The sequence below is a fragment of the Cervus canadensis genome, chromosome 25, assembly GCF_019320065.1.
Source record: "Cervus canadensis isolate Bull #8, Minnesota chromosome 25, ASM1932006v1, whole genome shotgun sequence".
In the NCBI taxonomy this organism is placed as follows: domain Eukaryota; kingdom Metazoa; phylum Chordata; class Mammalia; order Artiodactyla; family Cervidae; genus Cervus; species Cervus canadensis.
In genome coordinates, this window is record NC_057410.1 from 19,798,846 (window position 1) to 19,813,164 (window position 14,319).

General features: G+C 37.9%; 1 protein-coding gene across 1 annotated transcript in view; it reads left to right on the forward strand.

Moving 5' to 3' along the window:
• Positions 1 to 5,605: 5,605 nt before the first annotated feature.
• Positions 5,606 to 14,319, forward strand: part of TMEM117 (transmembrane protein 117) — a 569,178-nt gene continuing 560,464 nt past the window's right edge. Inside the window, exons 1-2 of the mRNA XM_043446530.1 lie at positions 5,606 to 5,750; positions 9,554 to 9,714. The gene's annotated coding sequence lies outside the window, so the exon portion shown is untranslated. The remainder of the gene's footprint in view (positions 5,751 to 9,553; positions 9,715 to 14,319) is intronic.

Sequence of the window (14,319 nt, forward strand, 5' to 3'; positions counted from 1 at the left end):
TTATCTCATGAGTGATGATGTTATTTAAAAAAACATAGAAGCAAAGAAACTTTATGGCCACTTTGCCTTATCTTCTTAAAGATGTGTACTTAGAGAACAGGTATATGCTTGCATTTAATTATCAGCTCAAAAATACGGGACAAGAAGGTCTTGCTTTTCAAAGATGCCTCTTTAATGAATTTGTAGAATCTGAAGTCCACCTTAAGAGTGCACTTAGGACTTAGATTTTTTCCTTACTTGCATTTTAAAACTTGCAGATAAGGTTATACAAATAGATTCTCACTTCTACCCATTTATGCATGATTAGTTCTAGATATTTGAGTGAATCAAAATTTCTGTGGGGAATAAAAGTACATAAAAGTATGTGCTGACATTTTTAAACATTACATAATGAAAAAAAAAAATGAGCTTTTAAACAAATGTTTTCTAATTTATAAGGAATCTACGCTCCCTCCTCTCCACCTTCAGTTCAGTTCAGTTCAGTTGCTCAGTCGTGTCTGACTCTACGACGCCATGAATCGCAGCACGCCAGGCCTCCCTGTCCATCACCAACTCCCGGAGCTTACTCAAACTCATGCCCATCGAGTCAGTGATGCCATCCAGCCATCTCATCCTCTGTTGTACCCTTCTCCTCCTGCCCCCAATCCCTCCCAGCATCAGGGTCTTTTCCAATGAGTCAACTCTTCGCATGAGGTGGCCAACGTATTGGAGTTTCAGCTTCAGCATCAGTCCTTCCAATGAACACCCAGGACTGATCTCCTTTAGGATTGACTAGTTGGATCTCCTTGCAGTCCAAGGGACTCTGAAGAGTCTTCTCCAACACCATAATTCAAAAGCATCCATTTTTCGGCACTCAGCTTTCCTCATAGTCCAACTCTCACATCCATACATGACCACTGGAAACACCATAGCCTTGACCAGACGGATTTTTGTTGGCAAAGTAATGTCTCTGCTTTTTAATATGCTATCTAGGTTGGTCATAACTTTCCTTCCAAGGAGTAAGCGTTTTTTAATTTCATGGCTGCAATCACCATCTGCAGTGATTTTGGAGCCCCCAAAAATAAAGTCTGACACTGTTTCCACTGTTTCCCCATCTATTTGCCATGAAGTGATGGGACCAGATGCCATGATCTTAGTTTTCTGAATGTTGAGCTTTAAGCCAACTTTTTCACTCTCCTCTTTCACTTTCATCAAGAGGCTTTTTAGTTCCTCTTCACTTTCTGCCATAAGGGTAGTGTCATCTGCATATCTGAGGTTACTGATATTTCTCCTGGCAATCTTGATTCCAGCTTGTGCTTCTTCCAGCCCAGCGTTTCTCATGATGTACTCTGCATATAAGTTAAATAAGCTGGGTGACAATATACAGCCTTGACGTACTCCTTTTCCTATTTGGAACCAGTCTGTTGGTTAGCCTTCTCTTTTTAATTTTTTATCAGTTCTCTTAATCTTAACATTTTAATACCACCTTGGTGGGCTCAGTTCAGATTTTGATTTATTTTTTAATGGAGTGAGAAATAGAAATCAGAGGGATGTATATGTCCATGATATTTTAAAGAACTACATATCTTCATAATATCTCTCCATTCTTGATTTTTTTTCATCACTTTCCCTTTCCTGCCTTGTCATTTGTTCTTTCAACTTGAATTACCTCTCAGTATGAGGTTTCCTTAATTCCCCATAATGAACCACATACATTGAGAACACAAGGGTAACACTAAGCCAAAGACTGAAATGTAGGGGGAGAGGCAGCACTAGGTCACGGCCACTGATTAAGTCACTAAACAAGTTGGGGGAGGAGTCTTTGTTGAACCAGTTTGTTGACCTAATCATTCACTTTCTATGAAGTGGTGTAGACACAGTCTATGCCATGCTTTTACTTGTTTTTTTCTTAACTTTAGTGAAGGAAAAAAAGAATACGGGCCTCTACCTGTCTCTGAGTCTCTATCTACTGCATGCAGGTTTTTCTGATTTTCAATTCTAAAGCTTGATTGGTGGCAGACTCCACTGTAAGACGAACTTCCCTATCTTGTTTCTTGGAACAGTGTTGCATTTCCCCTTATGATATTTCAGAAGGCATGTTTGATCCAACAGCATTGATTTTCTCTATTATCCTAGTTGTGACTAGGTGGTTAAATTGAAATATGCATCATTACAGCACATAACTCTTTAGGCTGATGGGGACTTCTAGAAAGAGTAGTATTGTCATTCTAATCATTTTGTGGTCCTTTTCTATATGGAAGCGATCTAAGCTTATGTTTCCCAGATAAAGGCAGTTGCATAAATATAGTAAGATAAAATTAGAAAAAGAAGAAAAAGCCTATGTTTATCCATTGCATATTTTTCAGATATTCCAGCTCTCTGGTTCTTATGAGCATGTAATTAAAGGAATCAATGTAGAATCAGTGCATTGCTGTAGAAAAATAAGGAACAAGCATTCTTTATTTTGCAGATGTGCAATTTCATGCATCTTGCCCATGTTATTGTCCTCATAATCAAAAATCACTGGGAGGAAGAGCACTGCTCTCCCATAAATATAAGACAAATTAACCTCAAATACACAGAGACAAATAAATGATTTAAATCTTTACAAACCTGTCTATCTATGAGAGGTTTAAAAAAACAAAATGAATAAAATTTGCATTTATTACCACTTGGTATAAATTATTTAGAACTATAGAATCTTACAGATTAAATAAGCTCAATTGTCTGTGTGTCCAATACCCCTATTGTTCACATGAAGAAATCTTGTGTATGTATGTTAGTAAAAGTGCACATAAGTACATGGAATTCCAAACCTGGGTGCCGTGAGGTCCTAAGGAACAGAGATTTATGAATTTATCCATGGTGATATAGATTGGCAGATCTGTATTGGCAGAGCTGACTAAACCCACCTTTCTTGGCTCCCTTCCTTTCTTTTTATTTTTTTTAAAGGGATGTATCTTAAAAAAATTTTTTTTTGTTTATTTTATTTATTTGGCTGCACTGGGTCTTAGTTGCTACATGTGGGATATTTAATTGTGGTTTGTGGGATCTAGTTCTCTGGTAAGGGATTGAACCCAGACCCCCTGCATCACAAGGAAAGTCCCCTGACTCCCCTTTTAATTCTCCTTTGTCATACTTCAAATGTGATTATTTGCAAGACTACTGAATTATTAAATCACTGTGTTTCATTAGTGGGGAAGGACAGGAATTTGGACCTCCTCAAGGAAAATAAATTTTTCTAGTAATTTATTTTGTGTATTTCTTAAATGTCAGCCATGAGGTTATAGAAGAAGACCATGGTGGGTGAACTAGATGTGGGTGTCCCCATGTGGGTGTGGGCTTAGCATGATTCTGTTTGTCTCTTTCATGGGGACAACTACAAAGAAGTAAAAGATGATGAGCCTCATAAAGTTCCATAAACTTTAAGAGAGCTGGGCATTTGTGGATATGGAACTGATACTCAAGAATTCAAGACTTCTCTCTGAGCACACAAGATTCAGCCCACATGCTTATGTGTATCTTGGTTGTTGTTTAGTCACTAAGTTATGTTCAACTCTTTTGAGACCCCATAGACTGTAACCCGCTAGCCTCCTCTATCCATGGGATTTCACAGCCAAGAATACTGGAGTGGGTTGCCATTTTTTCCTCCAGGGAATCTTTGCAAGCCAGGGATTGAACCTGTGTCTCCTCCTTTGGTAGGCGGATTCTTTACCACTGAGCAACCAGGGAAGCCCCATGTGTATCTTTACGAAGGGACAAATGTGAACTGATTTCTATGAGAGGCCAGCTGTGGAAAGACAGCCACATAGCTGTCTGGGTTGTGTGAACCCAGATAATCACCCACACTCACATTAAAACAAGATTTTTCTTTTCTTGCTCTTAAGTCCTACAGAGAAATTCATATGAAGTAATAAAAACTTTGGTTTTGTAGATTCAGGTAAATTCATGATTACTGCTTGTTCAGTAGTGATAATATTGTAACATAAGCCAGTTACATGATAAAACTGACTTTAATAATTTTAAAAATGGCTATAATTAATATTTATAAAATTCTTAAAGGTCTAAAGAGCACTGTAACATTTTTTTATTATGTTTAACAAATATGAAAAAGTTATATGGTATGATATTTTGGAAATAGAATCTTTTTTATAAGTTCCCTGGATTTACCTCTCTTAAATGCAGTAAATCTATTTAGGGACAAGGCATTCATACACAAAGCAACCTATGGGTTCACAGAAAAGAAAACAAATTAATATAAAATAATGTACAAGTAAAATATTATTAAAATATTCTTTATTTGTAAGGATAAAATTCTTTGCATAGTAATCTTGTACTGTCACCTGTTACTACTGTGAGTCCTATGTCTCTAGGCAAAGCTAGCGGTTCATAGACTACTCATTCCTCAGGTTCTATGTTGTAATAGAATGATAATAATACTGGTCTTTTTCTTTGAAAGATGAGCTTATATAATACATCTTATGTAAGATAATGCTATCTTAGTTGTTTCTACAGTACACAGTAAATGCTTGCTAGAAGAATGAATTAAAATATTGTTTGAAGTGGTGATCCATTGAAATTTGACAATCTATTTATGTACAGAGAATTCTATTCAATAGTGGTAATTATAACAATATTAGACCTATTGTACAAATTGAACCCATAAAATATATTAGAGAAACTGAGTGAAAGTCATGGACCCCAAGGGGTTGATGAACTTTTTCACTAAAATTTTGGTGAGATATTCATATAGGAATTTTATTGTAAAAATGTGAGACCTTTCATGAGATCTGTTATCCCTAGAAATGAAACTTATAAAGAAAATAATGGATGTACCAGAATATGCCAGATATTTTATTATTTTGTTTAGTTCACTGTGTTCCATAACTTACACATTATTAGCTAAATATTTTAGATAAGAATATCTGTTTTAGATAGAGTATATAGCAAAAATAAGATTTGAACTCAGGCCTGTCTATCTATTAATAACTCCAAAACCTCTACTAATCTTTTCTTCATTATACCTGTTTACTCAAGGTAGGAGATGAGATGGTCAAAAACACTCTTTTGAGTAAGGCAGAAAACTATCTCAAACAAAATTGTATGAGTAAGTTTTATTTTGAAAAATAAATATTTAAAACAAAATTTATTTTTTGTGTACTGATAACAAAATAGTTGAAACACTTTCCACATCAGCTTAAATGCTAATTTTCAAGTTTTTCCCTGTTATTGCAGATAGAAAACACTTTGTGCCAGCTTAGCAGTTTTAAGTGACAAATTAATTATATTAATGTATATATCCTCCCAGCACTAAAACACTAAAAATTATATGCAGATGTCCAGTATTGCTATTTTCAAAAATAATGGCTAATCCATTAGCTGGTGTTTGTATATTTAAGGGAAACAAGAGATTTGAGGAAGTTCATTATCACAGAGTAGGCCCTGCTTCTCAAATTTCTCTTACCGAATCCAGCCTTCCAGGGACCTAAGGAAGCTTTCTGGTTCCAAACCAGCGCTGCTCCATCCCAAAGAAGAGTGATTTACTGAGGGGAGGGTTCATTCCGGGGAACCCAGATGTCGCTGATTTGCGGTGGCAAGGAGCCTGGCCTTGCTGTAGAAGGCAGTGGTATCAATGTCGGTGTCAGACTTCACCTTGGCCTGAGGTGCGTGCTGCTCCCAGGACAGCTGCCCCACTTCTCTCCATGTGACCTGAGATGTTGGTGACTCCAGCTCCAGGAAGTGGCCTGTGCAGCAGAGGATAAAACCAGAAGGTGAGGCAGGGCCTGTTTTATGTGATTTTCCTCTCTCTGTGCCATGCTCAGGGGGACTGGGGTCAGTGACAAGAGGTACTTGGAATTCGAGGGGACTGGTATGCAGAGGGTGGGGAAAACTGAGAGGATAAAGCCCCTTGATAGAGTTTATTATAGGACTCAAAATGACTTCAGAGGTCAGGGGTCCAGGCAGGTAACTCAAATGACTAGAGAAGGCCATTTTGGAGCAGCTGTTTTGCCATTTAAGAATATAGGTGCAGCAAGGCCAGTTCTTCTGACAAGTTTTCTGACAAGCTAGGCATTCACTTTTTAAAATGTGAAATCTATTTGTTTTTAAATATTTGCAACTAAGTTAGAATTTTTTGTTTTTTTGACCTCGTTATGTGGCATGCAGGATCTTAGTTCCCTGACTAGGGATGAATCTGTGCCCTATGCTGATGGAACCACAGGGTCCTAGTTGCTGGACCCCAAGTTAGAGTTTTAGAGTAGTGTGAGGTCAAACGAAATAATTTAACAGGCCTAATTGTTTACCAATTTGCAAGCTTTGATATAGGGCAACCATTTGGGACTCTGGAGGGAAAGGACCTGCCACATTCCCTCTGATAGAGGGATTTCATTGGTCTGGGATGAGTCCCAAGCATCAGGTTACCCAAATGTGAAGTTGAGGTTGAGCCCTACTCACTTAATAGGTGGCATGAAGTGATGGAATTCCAGGTGCTGCAAGGCTGTATCAACAAGGCTTCCCTGGCTGCCTTTTCTCCTGCATTCTCTTATGCAACTTCATCAACAGAGCTATAACTTCAATAATTCCCTCTATCTATGTTTCTCCAACTTCAATTGTATATAAGAATCACTCAGGAGCTTATTAAAATAGAGATTACTAAACACACTGCAGGAGATTCTGATTCAGTAGGTGGGTTCTGGAATTTGCTCTTAACACTCACATTAGTTTACTGTAACACAGATGGTCTGGAGACCACACTTTAGAAACACTGACTCATAATGGATACTGTTGGCTGGCACATCTGTTATTTCAGTCTGAGTTTCTTGCCTAAGTTATAGGTCTGCATACACAACTGCCTGCTGGAAATCATCATCTTTATCTGGATGTCTCAAACTTATTGTCTGAATCCAAATGTATTATTTTTCTAAAGCTTGCATGCACATTTATTTTTTTATTTCCTAAAATGTGTCATCATCAACATAGTTGCCCAAGCTAGAAATCTGCATTTGTACCTTTGGTGGGTAGGGACTAGCATTCAGGATGCAAGGGTATATGGTGGGCAACGGCATGCCCCCCAATCAGCTGCTTTCCTATCCAGTTCTCTGCCTTGTCTGCTAACTATCCTCCTGTGGCTTTCTAAGTGTAACCTAGCTCTTCTGGGACAAGCCAATAATAATAACAACTTTATTTATTGAGGTTTACTCTGTGCCAAGCACTATTCTAAGTGTTTCATATGTATTAACTCAATCTTTTCTTGAAGCCACTGAATTCTGTCTAGTGTTTGGCAGCTCCATAACGCCATGAGGCTAAATCTGCTCCCCATCTAACCAGTTGCCAACTGGGATCTTCTGCTTCAAAATAGATATTGTCATCTTCTTCCCACAATCATACCACTCACCTAACTACAGATCCCAGGATCTAGGATCCCTGCTAGGGATCCCCCTAGGATCTAGGATCCCAGGGATATTGATGGCTGCCTGAATTGAAATCATTTTTAACTATGGTGTAGTAAATCAGGTTGCCATGTCCTCTAAAACAGTGCAGTGCTAGAGTCGGAAGGGCATTCAGAGATTGTCCAGTGCAATTTCCTTATATTACAGACTTGGAAACTGAGGCTTAGGAGCTTGTAGTGGCTTTCTAAGGGTAAGAAAGATGTAGGAGAGCTGGAGATCAAACCCCAGGTTTCCGTTTCTGTGTCGAACGATAGAATGCAAGTTCCCATCATTCTAGGGGAGTTACATGATACAGGGGAGTTTTGCTGTCTATTATCTGTATCTGCCTACATGTAGAATAGTGCCTGGAACAGTGCAGTGATTGCAAATATATACACCACAGATGTATTGATCTATGCTAGGTTGGCAACACAGAAAACCCCTTTGACATGAAGGACTGTCACTATGTTGCAGGAATATTATGTTTAATGTAGTATGTGGATTACTTAGCACCTCTAGCAAAAATGCAATGTAGGAAATAGACAGAAGGTTGTGGCAGCAAGGACCTACCTTGATTATTCTGCACAAATGTCCCTCAAGAGAAATCTGCCCTGGCCACCCTTTCTAAAATTTCCATATCTTTCTCCATGCTCTGATTCTGCCTGTCTTTCTTTTTTTTTTTCCATTGAAGTGTAGTGGACTTACAATATTGTATTAGTTTCTGATGTACAGCGCTGTGATTCAGTATGTTTATGGATTATACTCCATTAAAAGTTATTGCCAAGATAATGGCTATAATTCCTTGTGCTATGCAGTTATCTTCTTGTTGCTTATCTATTTTATATACAGTAGTTTGTATCTCTCAATCCCATACCCCTAATTTGGCCCTCCCACCACTACCTACTTTTCTTAATAGCATTTCTCACTACCTGAAGTTGTATCATTATGCCTTTTGTGTTTACCACCTATACACGCACTAAAACAAGCTATATGAGAGCATTAGCTTTGTTTTTTTTCACCACCACATCAACAGAAGTATCTGACACAGCAGAATTTCCTGAAAATGATGGTTTTACATTTTGGAATGGAAACTTAAATAACATTCAGCACTTTGGCACTTAGAGGCATAATGCTGCTAAGTCGCTTCAGTCGTGTCCGACTCTATGCGACCCCATAGACGGCAGCCCACCAGGCTCCGCTGTCCCTGGGATTCTCCAGGTAAGAACACTGGAGTGGGTTGCCATTTCCTTCTCCAATGCATGAAAGTGAAAAGTGAAAGTGAAGTCACTCAGTTGTGTCCGACTCTTAGAACCCCATGGACTGCAGCCTACCAGGCTCCTCCATCCATGGGATTTTCCAGACAAGAGTACTGGAGTGGGGTGCCATTGCCTTCTCCGAGAGGCATAATATACCTCTCCAAATAGAAGCAAAAAAGACGCAGGGCTGTACAATGCTGGAGTCGTAATGTGAGAGATTGGATAACATTATTCAGAGGGATATTTACAAAAAATACTTTATCATTAAGTAAATGACTTCTCCCATGTATTTTTACCCTATATTGGAGGAATAACCCAGTACTGCAAGTAAAACCATGACATTTGGACAGGGGATACTTACTTATTTGTGAATACAAACATAATAGGTTGAATTCCTCCAAGATTCAGATTCACTTGGTAACTCAGAAGTGATTATATTTGAAACTAAGGTATTTATAGTTGTAATTAGTTAAGGATCTTGAAATGAAACCATGCTGGATTTGGGGCAGGTCCTAAATTCAATGACTGTATCTGATTTATTTATTTATATTTTTAAAAGTTTTTCATCTTATATTGGAGTATAGCTGATTAACAATGTTGTGATAGTTTCAGGTGAATAACAAAGGGTCTCAGCTATATATATGTATATATATATGTATGTATACATGTATGCATTCTCCCCCAAACCCTCCTGCCATCTGGGCTGCCACATAACATTGAGCAGAGTTTCATGTACTATTCAGTAGGACCCCATTGGTTATCCATATCATGGAAAACATATATACATGTTGATCCCCTATCGCTCCCCCCAGCAACCGTAAGTTCATTTTCCAACCCTGTGAGTCTGTTTCTGTTTTGTAAATAAGTTCATTTTGTATCATTTCTTTTTAGATTTCACTTATAAGGATCCAATGACTGTATCTTTATAAGAGAAAAGAGAGGAAGATTTAGACACAAAGACACAGAAGAGAAGATGCCATGAAGATGGAGGCAGAGATCAGAGTAATAGAGCTGACAAGCTGAGGGACACCGGGAACCACTAGAAGTTTCAGGTAAGAAAACATTCTCTCCTAGAGTCTTTGGAGAGAGAAGACCCTGATGGCACCTTGACTTCAGAGTGCTGGGCCCTAGAACTGTGAGAAAATAAGTATCTGTTGTTTTAAACCACCATTTGTGGTAATTTGTCACAGCAGCCTAAGAAACGAATACAATGAAGACAGGAGATAATTTGCTTACTTGTAGATAGAAGAATGTGGATTGTACCATATAAATTAGTCTACAATATTTTGAAGTTAAGTATCATAATACCTAATTCACTAAGTGAAGAAATCTCTCTGTGAGACTTATCCTTTTTAAAAAAATTAATTAACTTTTATTGAAATATAGTTGATTTACAATATTATGTTAGTTTAATGTGCACAGCATAGATTCAGTATTTTTGCAGATTATACTCCATTGTAGGTTATTACAAGATAATGATCATAATTCCCTGTGCTGTAAAATATGTCCTCGTTGCTTATGTTTTATGTATAGAAGTTTGTATGTTAACCTCATACTTGTAATTTGTCCTTTCTCCTCCCCTCTTCTCTTTGGTAACCACAAGTTTGTCTTCCATGTCTGTGGGTCTGTTTCCATTTTGCATATACATTCATTTGTATTTTTTAATCCACACGTGAGTTATAGCATACAGTCTTTGTCTTTCCCTGTCTGACCTATTTCACTGAGTATAGTATTATCTTAAAGTCTAACCTCATAAGGCTCCAGCATTCTCTTCTACAGTGTACAGGCCCATGTCAGGGATGTGCGCTCTCAGTCGCTCAGTGGTGTCCACCTCTTTGCAACCATATGGACTATAGCCCACCAGACTCCCCTGTCCGTGGGATTTTTCCAGGCAAGAATACTGGAATGGGTTGCCATTTCCTACCCAGAGGATCTTCCCGACCCAGTGATGGAACCTGCATCTCTATCCACATTGCTGCAAATGGCATAATTTCATTCTTTTTATGGCTAAAATTCCATTGTGTACGTATACCATATATTCTTATCCATGTGAATTTTAGGATTATTTATTATAGTTCTGTGAAAGATGTCATGGATATTTTGATAGGGATTACATTAAATTTGTGGATTGCTTAGGGAAATATGGCCATTTCAGCAATATTAATTCTTCCAATCCAATAGCATAGGTTATCTTCCATTTTTTATATCATTTTCGAAATCCTTCATAAGTGTTTTATCATTTTCAGAGTATAGATCTTTCACCTCCTTGGTTTATTCCTAGATATTTTATTCTTTTTGATGTGATTTAAAAAAAATTTTTTTTTTTTTAAATTTTCTCATTCTGATATTACATTATTGGTATAGAGAAATTCAGCCTTCCCAGGTGGCGCTAGTGGTAAAGAAGCCAGTTGCCAATGCAGGAGAGTTCAATCCTTGGGTAAGGAAGATTCCCCTGGAGAAGGAAATGGCAACCCACTCCACTATTTCTGCCTGGGAAATCCTATGGACAGAGGAGCATGGTGGGCCACAGTCCAAATGGTCGCAAAGAGTCAGACATAACTGAAGTGACAGAGCACATACACACATACAGAAATTCAACAGATTACTATAGATTAATCTTGTATCCTGCAACCTTACTGAATTCATTTACTCTAATAGTTTCTGGGTGGAGATTTTAGGGTTCTCTATATGGAATATTATGTCATCCTTAAATAGTGACACTTTTACCTGTCATTGTTTGCACAGACTTATCTTTTTAATGATATCCTAAAACTCGGAGGAGTGGGCCAGGCAGGCCTCTGGGCTGAGCAGCTATGATGGAAGAGAGGACCTAGGCACTGAAAAAAAGGCTTGCAAAGCCCCTCCTTATCTTTCCAAAAGTTGAGACAGTCGAGGGTGGCGGGGATGGCTCCCCTTAACCCTTAAGGGAGGCAGGGAGAACAGTCCTTCTAGTCGATGGGTAGAGTTAAGCTTCTGTTTTTCATTTCATGGCTACATGAACACATGGCTATTGTCTTAAAATACAGAAGTAAATCATTTTCATTTCTTAATTTTAAAAATTCCTGCTGCTAATTATTTCTCTTACCTTTTGTTTTACTCTCCCATATCCTATCTTCCTGCCCTGAAGCTCTTAGCACTAAAATAACTGGAACTGAAAAGTCCGTTTTCAACAAACTGGCTTTCCCTACTTCTTCAAAGACTTTATTCAGTACCGCATACAACCTGTTCCTGTGAATGGGCCATAACGTTCCTGACTCTTCCAGCTTCTTCTCCATATCTCTTCTTCCCACTTTCTCTCCTACTGATCTTTTCTCTCTTTCTCCCCTGCTTCAGTGTGTACTGACTCAAACCCTTATGAGTAATGAGCATTGTTTCTGTGTATTCCCCTTTGCCTGGAATTTCTTCCTTCTCCCTTTTCTGCTTATCTAAATTCTCTTTATCCTTCATTGTTTGCTTCAAACATCTTCTTCCATCTGGTGTGATACAGCAATTCCTAAGGATGGCTTTTTTCTCCATTTCAAATTTCTATAGACCTTATGGTCAGTTAAATGCATTCGGCCTTCATCACATGTCACCTTTCATTAGTATTTATGGTGATTTTAATCCATCTCTTGTCTGCTTATTTACATCCTGAGTTTCCTGAGGAAACAGACATGCTGTGTTTATCTTTGAAACCTCAGCACCTTGCAGTGCTTTAATGGACTAGTTGCTTTGCATAGATTTATAGATTGGGTGGTGTATTTGATACTTTACATGAAATCAAGAGGGTTTTTTTTTTTCTCATTTTTTTCTCTTTCTTTTGTATTTTTTTAAATTATGATAACACATTTACAGGAGACTTGGAAAATACAGAACATAGTCACATATATTCCACTATATGTTACCATTATTTTTAAGTAGATAAATTAAGATTTTTAGTTGGAGTTTCAATATCAAACTCAAAAATTAACAGAATGAATATTTGGAAAAGTAGATAGTAGATCTGAAAAGCACTATGAACCAATTCAACATAGTTAAGATTTATACAATTTTCACACAAGAGTAGGATACAAATTCTGTTCAAGTTCCCACAGACCATAAACCAGGAGACATTGGAACATCTCTAGGGACATAAAACAAGGTGCAAAAATTTCAGGCTCTAAAGGTATTGAAATCAAACAGAAGCTGTTCTCTTATCACTGTGGAATTTTGTTAGAAATCAATATCAAAAGATATTTGAAAATAACCCACATATTTTCAAGTGCAATGTGACAGTTACCAAGAGAGATCTTTGACTTAACTATTGAAAGCCTCAATAAAGTTAGAAGGCTGAAAAAACACAGAGGGTGATTGCAGGGAAGAAAACATTTAAATGAGAAATTAGTATCAAAATGAGAAATTAATATCAAGGATACTTAATAAAAAACATGTATTTGGAAATTAAATATCCACTCTAAAATGATAGGTGTATCTAGAAGCTATAACAAAGAAAATTAGAAAATATTTTAACAGAATAAAAAAGAAAAGAGAATTTATCAGAATTTGTTGCATGCAGCTGAAGCTGCTAATCAAGAGTTTTGAAGTCCCTCAAATCTAGTCTCTCCCCCTTGGGCTGTCTATGAAACCTGTCTAGTGGATCTACTGGAAACAGTCTGAAGAAGAAAAAAAAAGGCCATTTGTTTTATGAGAAATGAAGCAGGAAGAAAGTGAAGGTCAGCTCAAAACTTCCCAAAGGTAAATTTGCCATTTGAAACCAGCAGTCACATTCCTGTGGATGAAGTCATCCCCAACCTCAGTCAAGCGCTGCTTCCTGGAAATGAAGGACTGGTCAGTTCTTAGGGCCTCTGTATATGTAAGAGTGGGTGTGAGGCAGAGGGGAGAGATCAAGAAGCGGCAGTAAAAACAATGAAAGTGAGTGGGCAGTGAAACAACTGACCCTCTCTGTCATCATAGCAGAAATGGCTCTTTGAAGGAATTGCTGCATTTATGCAGATTCTTCAGGATGGGCGTGAGACAGGGCAGATGCTGGTCAGCAAGCAGGTGACAGCTCTAGTCTTCCTATGACTGCTAGTCTACACATTGTTTGCATGACTCTTTTGTTTTAAAACCTGTACAGAAAAATCCCTCTGCCAAGCCCTTTATAGGCTAAAGTGGGGGCTAGGTGAATCAGTCATTTGGTAAAAGAAACTCCATGGAAATATAAGCAGGGCAGGAAGGAGATAAATAATTATGATAATAAGAAGATCATTATGGAGAACTTAATATGAACCAGGCCAAATGTTAAAAGTGTAAGACACATTATTTAATCCCTCTAACAACCTATAAGGCAAGTACTACTAATGTACAGAGGTCCAGGAATTTGCTTATTATCACATTGCCACTATCTGGGCAGAACCAGATCCCACAGCAAAGGCTCTAATGGTCCAAGCAGTAGATATGTGATGATCATCTTTCCCCAAGCAAAATTCAGGACATGCGGACTAACTAAAATATATCAGAGTACACTGGGTACCATGGGGATAGACATTCACAGTTAGGATTGCTGAGAAGAATCCTGGCAATAGAGTCACTGGCCTTTAAATACCAGAAGAAAATTATGGATCAGCTTCAAACTTCTCTTCTTGCCTCTTTGGCAATAAGGAAATTATGCTGTTTATGTTTGGAGTGTGCAATTAATA